Here is a 9514-nt window from a genome sequence, read left to right on the forward strand (position 1 = left end):
CTCTCTAGAGCAGAATCTCCTCTGAAGAATTCAGTGACTCATCAGGTTTGCAACTTACAAGGACTTTGTCAAGTTTTTTGGTACTAGGTGCTTATATATCAAAAGTAAAACATTGAAACTAGATATGCAGTTAGCTGTCAGCCAATACATTTGCATCAGCAGAGGTCAGTAATGCTCAAGTGCGCCACTTGGCAACTTGACTACAACTCTTCTGCTCCAGCTACCATTTTCAGATCCAGATCGAGGGATATCGTCCTACAGAGCACATTTTCATGGTAATCTATAGTTGAATAACTGTAATTAGGCTAATCCTGCCTGAAAAAGGGTGTAGTTGCTATAGCAACTGAAGCTGACAATCAACCACAAAAATCACTTGGGTCTCCAATGACAATGATGAGCCAGAAACATTTTCTATAACTGGGATTTAATATTCACCCACTGGTTCTCTGTCTTTTCAGGATACAGTCTCAGTTTATTACATAGCATGTTTGATGATACCAAAATCTACTGAGAGATTAAGCTGGATCTATAAAGTTATACTCCTGTCCTCTCCGTCCCTCACAGAAAATCATCTATCCAGTTGATTGGGTTGGATATTATCCTAAATCATGACTATTACCAGACTGACAAAGATCAAGGTCACTGATGTCCTCCAAATATATTTCAAGTGGAAAGATACCATCTTCTTAAACACAAAGTTGCTCTAATTCTCTGTATCCATAAAAAAGTTATTTCTGGAGAAGATAGCCTATTGCTTGCTTTAATGTTGTTGGCTCCACTTCACTATTCAGGGATGTATCCATGATTCCCTAGATCCAATATGACTTCTTCAGTTACTTTAAATCAGGATGTCTAACTACTGCCCTGTAGGCCGGACACATCACATGGAAGCCATGCCCACCCCATTGCCAGCAATGGCAAAACAGTCCTGATATGACGCACAACATCATTGATGTCGTAAGTTTGACATGTCTGCTTTAAATAAATCAAGTTTGATAGGCGTCAAAAAAAGCATGTGCTAAGGGATCAAGCTCCCCAGACCAGGAGTTAGTTATAAATCAGAGTCCTCCTTCATATCATTTAATTAGGCTCCCAAGCTGGAACTTGACAGAAGTATCTCAGATATTCTATATTATACAGCATAAGAATATTTGTTATATGGAGCAATTGCTTAACCTCTGTCAATGTGAAGGTGCATTCCCTCTTATGCCCATAGCAGTTTAAACTCATTGCTTTTTCATCATATCTTTCATTTTTAACTGACTTTTATTCTGCATTTCAAAACCTTGAAAATGAACAGTTGTTGACTGCTGACAATCCTGACATCTCTATCTTGACAACTGCTGGCTTTCAGCCAAATTCTCATCCTTGTCTTGCCCTGCTCCTGTGGCCTCAAAAGCTAAACGGTGCCTATACAAATCAGCCTTATCCAATGTGGTCTTTTTTATGTTTTATTGATTTTTAAGAATTACAATTTTTAGTGCTTAGTAAACAACATGTTGCCTAAGTTCAGATATTTAACATTAGCTTCTTCAATATAAATTCGTTTAGTTCTACAAAATCCAGTATTTTTTCCCTGATCCTCCTTTCTTCCCCATATTTTTTCCATTTTCCCCTCATTACACAGTTACAATTTTTGGTACTGTTGATGTACACAAAGTTAGATATAAGCATCTTCATCATATTTTACTAATGTCATACAAATAACAATAATATCAATTCATAAATCAATAATATCAACTCATAAATCAATATCCTGTTTTTCGTGCTCTTGTTAAGGTTTGATTCCCCATCAGTTATAATTTTCTCAATATTAATTACATTTATATGGCTAAAAGTTTTATTCATAGCAATCCTCCTCTTATTTTCATATTTCCCATATCAAAAAAAGAAAGAAAAAAATGCTATTTTAGTTCTAAATCATATCTTTCATTATAAAAGTCTAATTATATTTAAGGGTCATTCGTTCTTTTAATCTTATTCAAACAAGTATTTAAGCATATAATGTCCCCTCTAAAAGATCAAATCTTCTGTTTTTTTTAAATCTGACTCTTTTTTCTTTCTTTGCCAAGTAGCTTTCCAAGCCAGGGCAATTAGATCGCCCAGAAATTTTCTTCCTATTTTTGTGAAAATTGCTTGGCATGAGGAAGACAATTTAGGTAGGGTATTTGGGGGGGGGGAATTCCACCTACTCTACCTATTCCTTAAGTAACTCCCAGTTTCTTTCTCCCTCAATTTCTCTTTTCATTCCCTGTCTTCCAAGTTATAACATTTCCCCTAACAGCTCTATATTCCATTTTTTAAAATCTGCTTCCTTGCCATCAGATGTATTTTGCAGACCTAAGGGGTAAAGGGTCTTTTGCATTTTCATTGTTATGGCTAAGTCTTGCAGTATTTTGTTTGTGTATGGTTGTTTATATTTCCCTTATTTTATCTCTTCCGTATCTAAATCCATTTCCTCTGTTTCGTCTTCTGATTTCTGGTTTATTTGTTCATACTTTGTGGTCATTATCTGGGAACTTTCCAGTTTTAGATTTAATTTGGATATTTGCTCATTTATATTATCTAAATTGTTTTTAGTCTCATTATGATTTCTTTGTATATCGTCTTTGTATGCAACAATTGTTTGGTGAATTAGTTGTAGCATAGAGTATATTTCTTTCTGAAAAGTGTTTGTTTTTTCTTGAGGCATTGTTCCTGGAGATCCTCTAATATCACTAGTCTCAGTAAGAGTAGATCAAAATTTCCTCTAGTTTTCTGGTCTTTATATGTAGCCATTATAATCCAATAGATTCTGGAGTATAGGTCCAGTCCTGAAAGCAATATTTTATAGTGATTCTTTGTCTCAAGTATCCAAAAATTGTCAGTCAGGCAAGGTTGTAATCCACAATGTTCAAAGTGCTCAAAATGTTCAACCTCCCCAAAAACAGTTCAAATGTCTCTCCCATCCAGGCAAAGTCCAAGGTCAAATTTTTCTTTCTCTCCCACTAGCTCTTTAGGTTAAAAGTCCACGCTCAGTAAATATTTATAATCCAAGAAGGTCAGGTGATAATATGCCAAAATATTTTCCTTTATTGCCAGCTGTTCTTCTAATTTAGGAGTCACCAAGCAGCCAGGAAGCAAATTATAGTGTTATACGCTAATACACTACTAGATGTCATTCTAAATCCATTTTCCACTCTTAAGACAAAGGATTGATTTCTTATATTTCACCTCAATGTTTTTTTTTCAAAGAGAAAATCTTAACGGTTATCTCAGTTTTCAAATTTATCAAAACCGTAGCTTTATGTTACTTCAACTTCAGTATTGTATGTTTCTGTCCCCCATAAAATTAAAACACTGCTTACATTCACATTCAGAGGCTTTTAGCTTCCTGGGAACCTTTTCCAGGAAATTCAGTTGTAAAATAGTAAAGAAAGGATCAGTATTCTCACCCAGTTCCAAACATGCTGTTTATGACGTGTTAATTGGTGATTTTATTTCTTCGGTTGTCAACAGCTAATGGCCAGCCACAGGAATATAGCCAGTCTTTCCCCTGCTAATTTGGAGGGCTTTCCTTGGATCAAACAAAAAGACCACTGTCTCTCTATAATCAATAAGGCACCCCTCCTCTTCATCATCTTTTTGGGGCAACTTCATCATCTTTTAGGGGCCTTTTTAGGGCCCCCAGCAGGGCGAAATCAGGTGTGGAAGGCAGAGCCCTGCCTCCTGCATCCTGTACTGCTGCAATGCAAAACCAGAAGTCTGCCAACATGGTCTTTTTCAGATGTACAGATTGAGAAACCTGAGATTCTCATCTCTACATGTGGAATGGGCAGCCAGTTGAGGAAATATAGCAAGTCAGCCTCACATATTGTATATCCTTTCCATAAAAAATGTCACAGTTCAGAAATAAACAGGCATATTTAAGATTTTAAAAGCACCCCTCCTCATCAGACAACTGCCACTTTGATTTAGCAGATAAAATCTTTGTCAATAGGATAGGACAGGATAGGATTCTTTATTGGCCAAGTGTGATTGGACACACAAGGAATTTGTCTCTCAATGTACATACAACCATACATGCTAACAAACATATGGTGTGTATACAAACATAAACTCTCAGTGTACATGTAACCAACAAAATGATAGATCATAAATCATAAGATACAATCATAGATCATCAGATACAAACAACAAAGTGATAAAATACCAATAGGAGAAGGTAATAGGAAAAATGAGAAGGATAATAGCAATACAGCTGAAAATTGCACAGGGATCTATTCAGATTTCATTCACTGCATTCCTCTGAAGATAGCTTTATTTTCATTTTTGTCCTTTGGAATCGAGTTCTCAGCATTTGGAAGACATCTGGAACACAATAATCTTGGATGTTGCCCATCTTTCCTATTCCAGTAGTCTTCAGATTATCTTTGGAAAGCAAAGGCAAGGAAGCTGATTAATAGTCCCCCAAGGGATACCACAAGCATGAAAATATGACAAAGTATATAATTCATTTTGTGCTGCCAGCAGAAGAGGATCAATAAAACAGGCTTCCCCCTCAAGTGTATTAAATAGAGATCCAACTGGCACCATTAAAAAATAAGCAAAACAATTGGATCCATAGAGTCAAGAACACTGCAGTCTTCATGTGATAATGCCATATGGAGGAAGCAGAGCATGTAGGAAGAAAACTTCAACAACAGAAGAAAGTAAGAATGGGTTTTACAATACCTGATGTTGATGACAATGTCTGTGATATTAATTTCTTTGATTAGGCTTCAGTACATGTATTCCTCACACATTTTTTGCAGACATCATGAACTGGGTGTATTTTGTTTAGTTTTATGGGCAGCTCACCAGGTTAGTGTACAAAACACCATTTGGCACAAGGTAGAAATGCTGATATATTTACTAAATTTGAAAATGAAATATCAAACCACTTCCCCCACAAATAAACTATATAAAATATTATAACCTCAATCACAGTGTGAAAAAGACATTCCTTTAAAAGCTCATTTAAAGTAAGACTTCATGTGGAACTGTTCAACCATGATTATATCTATTTAGGCCTAAATAGAAACAAAAGTATCCTGTCCATTACAAGTGTTATTTATCTTCCTTAGGTTGTACTTTCCAATTATTCCTGTTGCAATTGAATGAGATTTGCACTTAATATTTGATTATATTTCAATGTAATAATCACATATTCCATATTGCATAAATCCATAAAGATACCATAATGATACCACTCCACTTGTTACCTTTTCCATTGTATGCATATACCTAAGTCAGCTTAGAATAACTTTCAAGTGAGCTGAAGTCTGACAACATATGGCAGGGATCCCAAACCTCCAGGCCGCGGCCCACTACTGGGCCATGGCCCATTCACAACCGGGCCATGCAAGCAGTGGGCCAATACACACACACGTGTGCACAGCTTGACTTGTTTGAGTGATGGGCCGGCATTTGTGCACATACACGCACAGCTCAACTTGAACAAATTGAGCTGCGTAAACATGCACATACGCGCTGCCCTGCCACTCGCACAAGTTGAGCTGCACACATGCGCACCGGCCTGCCACTCAAGTAGCCTGGTTCCCCTCTCCCCCCTCCCCCCCTCCCCCAAGGCACAAAGTTGGGGACTGCTGGTTTATGGCATAAACATATAGTTACATTTTTTTATATTTCTTAAGTCCTTTCATTTGTTTCACTACTGCAGGCTTACATGGTTACCCCAAAAGCCCCATTTGCCATTGCACAACTGTGATACACAGAAGCATGTGAGGAGGATAATGTCAATAAATAGTGCTTACCCATAGGTAACAGATACACATGGTCTGAATTTAGAATTTCCATCCCAAAGAGAGTCCTTGATTCATGGCACCATACTGATTTTCAAAGGCATGAAGGAATGACCCACATTCTATTGTAACTATAATATGTGCACCATCCCTTTCTATTTGAAGGTTTTCAAGTGCTCTAAAATTATTAGATTTGAACTAATGGATTACAGCATTATGTACTGCACCTGAATGTAGCTTTAATAGCTACAATTTATATAGTACTTACTGCATATGTAAAACAATAATTTAGGAGCCTTTATGCTGAAGAAGCAAGCATTCTTGCTCCAGCTACTTTGATTCTATCTCTTAATAAGTTGGTCCACCGGACGATATTAACACTTTAGTGACAAAAACTAATCCAATGGACTAATTATTTATACTTTATAGTCTCTATACTCCTTAAGAGCATAAGAAGAACCCCTTCTTCCTCAACTCCAGGACACCATGACCACCATTCTTTGTCATGCAGGGGACAACCAACTTCATTCAAGAACATCACAAATATGAGCAGGTGGTAATAAATGATAAGCATAACCTGTATTTAAGGTATGCTACCTGTGTATTTTATCTAATCTTTCACAGTCTAATTCACAAAAACCTGGTCTAATTTTAAAACTGTCTAAATTGGTGATCATCTCTACATCTTGTGGTAGCAATTACCATCTATAATTATGCATGGTATAAAGAAGTACCCCTTTTACTGTTCCTGAAAGACCGGTTATGATTTCTTAGAATATCATACCCTAACCAAAAAAAATATGAAAAAAAATATTTATAGTGTAGTGAGATTCATGGCAGATATGATTGGAGATGGGTGGTTGTCATGGACCCAAATCATATTTTTTAAATAATTACTCAAAAACATTAGATTGAAGTGACTAAAGTCTAAGCAGGTGCCTTCTTTCTTTTGGCCCTTTTATCTCAATATTGTCACCACTGCCAGTTTTGTGGCTGTTTAGAATTTTAATGTTATTCAATGTTCCTTCAGAAATGCTAGCATACAAACCATCTGCTTTCTTCATGGAATATGAAAGCTTTGGGTTCAGGTCCCTTCTTAATCAAGTACTTCATCAAGGATAAGCCCTGATGGCATTAGCATAAATTTCTCCCAACAGCACTTAAAAATGAAACAAGAATGAAGATTTTCAGTAATCTGAATAAACTTTCTAAATGTTTAGTTATTTAAATAAGAGCTTATACAAATTCTCAAGAAATTTTCCCGTTGTTCAAGTGTTTACAATGTTTCAAGCATTGGCACACTACCCAGTGCAATTGTCAAGCATAGGCTCTTTCTATTTTAGATTGTTAGTGAAGGAGTAAAGAGCCTCTGCTGGGAATGAATCAATAGACCTTGAATTTATTATCTGAAGACGGGTGCACTACATGCAGTGGAGAATATATTCAAAAATATATCTAGCCACAGAGAGTTCAGAATCCTTTCCATTTCAACAAATATTTTCTGAAGTTGAACAAGATAACAATGTAAACATACTGTACGTTCCATCAGTAGAACAAGAACTGATTATGAAAGAATGTCTCTTATAAGAATGTTACAATAAGTGGTATCTTGTATATGGGATTGAGTGATATGTATGAAACAAAAGCCTAAAATAAAATGGTTTCACTCTCTATTTATTCTTTGCAAAAGAGCAAAGGTAACAAAACAATTGCAACCATTTCCAAGCATAAATTAAACTCTGTCTACCATCAAGTAATGCTGTTATAAAACTGATTACCAATACTGCATAATCAATGCAAGTAGAGTTGAACTATTTAATTTTTTCTCCTCCCCCCCCCTTTCACATTTCTCTTTATCGTTCCACAAAATTATTATTTTATCTTGGAGCAATGGGTTCATAGGCCCTGTCACTTCAATGGATTACATGACTGTCTTAAATGTCAATGGATAATAATTATTCCATAAAGAACATGATAAATATTATAGGTTTAAACCCACTGTGGCATGCTATTAATATTTTTAAATCACAGGCACATTAACAGAGACAATGAGAGTAATAAATTCCCAAGGAAGGCTGAATGTGCTGTCTCCAACTTTTTTCCTAACTCTTAAACTTGTGAAAGGTCAAAGAAATGGCCCTGGGTTCAGCATTAAAACCAAGGATGAGAAAGTGAGGTTATCAAAATGTCAAATTACATATGACATGGAAATTCCAAAATTGGAATTCTAATCTTATTTTATGAACAGCTTTTAACATATCCTATGTAGGAATCTCCAATACCTCATACAACTTTATCTTCTTTTCCTCCAGGTTTATTTGTTTTACATGGCACTTCAAGGGTCAATGATGTTGGTATAACTAGCCTGGTCTCTAATTTGGACACCCTATAATGATTTGCCTATCTATGAGACCTAAGACTAATAGGAACATGGCATCTGCAACAAAGTTAATCACCATAATTTAAAATACAGAAATTTGGAGGAATTTCTGCAATTTCTTATTTTCAAGTAGAGAGATGAGAAAGTAAAACCCAAGAAATCATTCAGAAAAAGTATTTCATCAAAGAAAACTGGCTCATCTTTAGAAAATTTGATTTAATTTAGTATGCTTTAATTTAGTATGCTTGTCATTCATCAAAGCCTGTGCTTACTGAAAAAAAGTATCTGTCTTCAAAGAATAGCTACCCATTAAATTCCTATAATTCACAAAGCAATTTTTTTTAAAAACCCTCTGGATACCACTCAAGTTGTATACAGCAGAAATATTTCACACTAAAGAGAAGAATTGTAGTGCTTTCTTTCTGCATTTATTTTAAGCTGAGAAAACAGCTAGCTTCTTGGATTCAATGGGAAATGCAGAATTTTGCCATTTCTCTTTTGAACTGATAAGCAAGCAAGCCTAGCTTTCTTAACATGGGTTGTCATTCTTTTAATAAATCTATGAATCATAAAGTGAATGTTTTTTCTCTTTTCAGTGCCAACAAAGAGCAAATGGGAAAGTGTTATAGAGAAAGGGTTTCCTTCTTTTTATTAAATATAAATCATTGGGCATCCTCCAGATACATACTGTTCAATTTCTATACAAATGTGCCATTAACAAAAATTCTGGAAGTCTAACAAATATAAATAAATAAATACTAAAAGAAGATGTGATTGTGTTCTTTAAAAAGGATGCTTATGTGAAAGGAAATATAGATGACTTCTTGGAATAAGGAACAGAAAGGATTGTAAGGAAGGACTTTAATTGCAAGATGAGTTCAACTACCTGAAGCAACAATAGGCTTCCCTTTGCTAGAGATGTTTAAATAAAGACTGGATGGCCATTGATCAAAACTGCTGTTAATTCATTCTGCATTACAGATTCCATTTACCTTTGAGCAGGAGATGGCTTCTAAGGTTACTTCTAATAGAATCGGAATATAACATTTGGAGGATCTTAAAGATCATCTATTCCAACCTCCTGACTAATGCAATGATTACATTGCCCCTAACAGATGGCCATCGAGCCTTTGTTTAAACATGTTCAGCCCAAGAAAATCCATGTCTAGAAGCAGACTGTTCCACTGCTGAATGACACTATTAGGAATTTTTTTCTATGTCTAAATGAGATCGGTTGCCTTGTAATTTCTTGTCCTGTCTTCTGGAGCAGTTCTACTCTGTCAGGTTGAACATTTCATTAGCAAATCTAACCCATGTTGCAATTTAGCACAGACATTGTTTTGTGAACTAA

Source organism: Crotalus tigris, unplaced genomic scaffold, assembly GCF_016545835.1.
Source record: "Crotalus tigris isolate CLP2741 ecotype Arizona unplaced genomic scaffold, ASM1654583v1 scf7180000018491.14276545383:2951260, whole genome shotgun sequence".
NCBI classification, from domain to species: domain Eukaryota; kingdom Metazoa; phylum Chordata; class Lepidosauria; order Squamata; family Viperidae; genus Crotalus; species Crotalus tigris.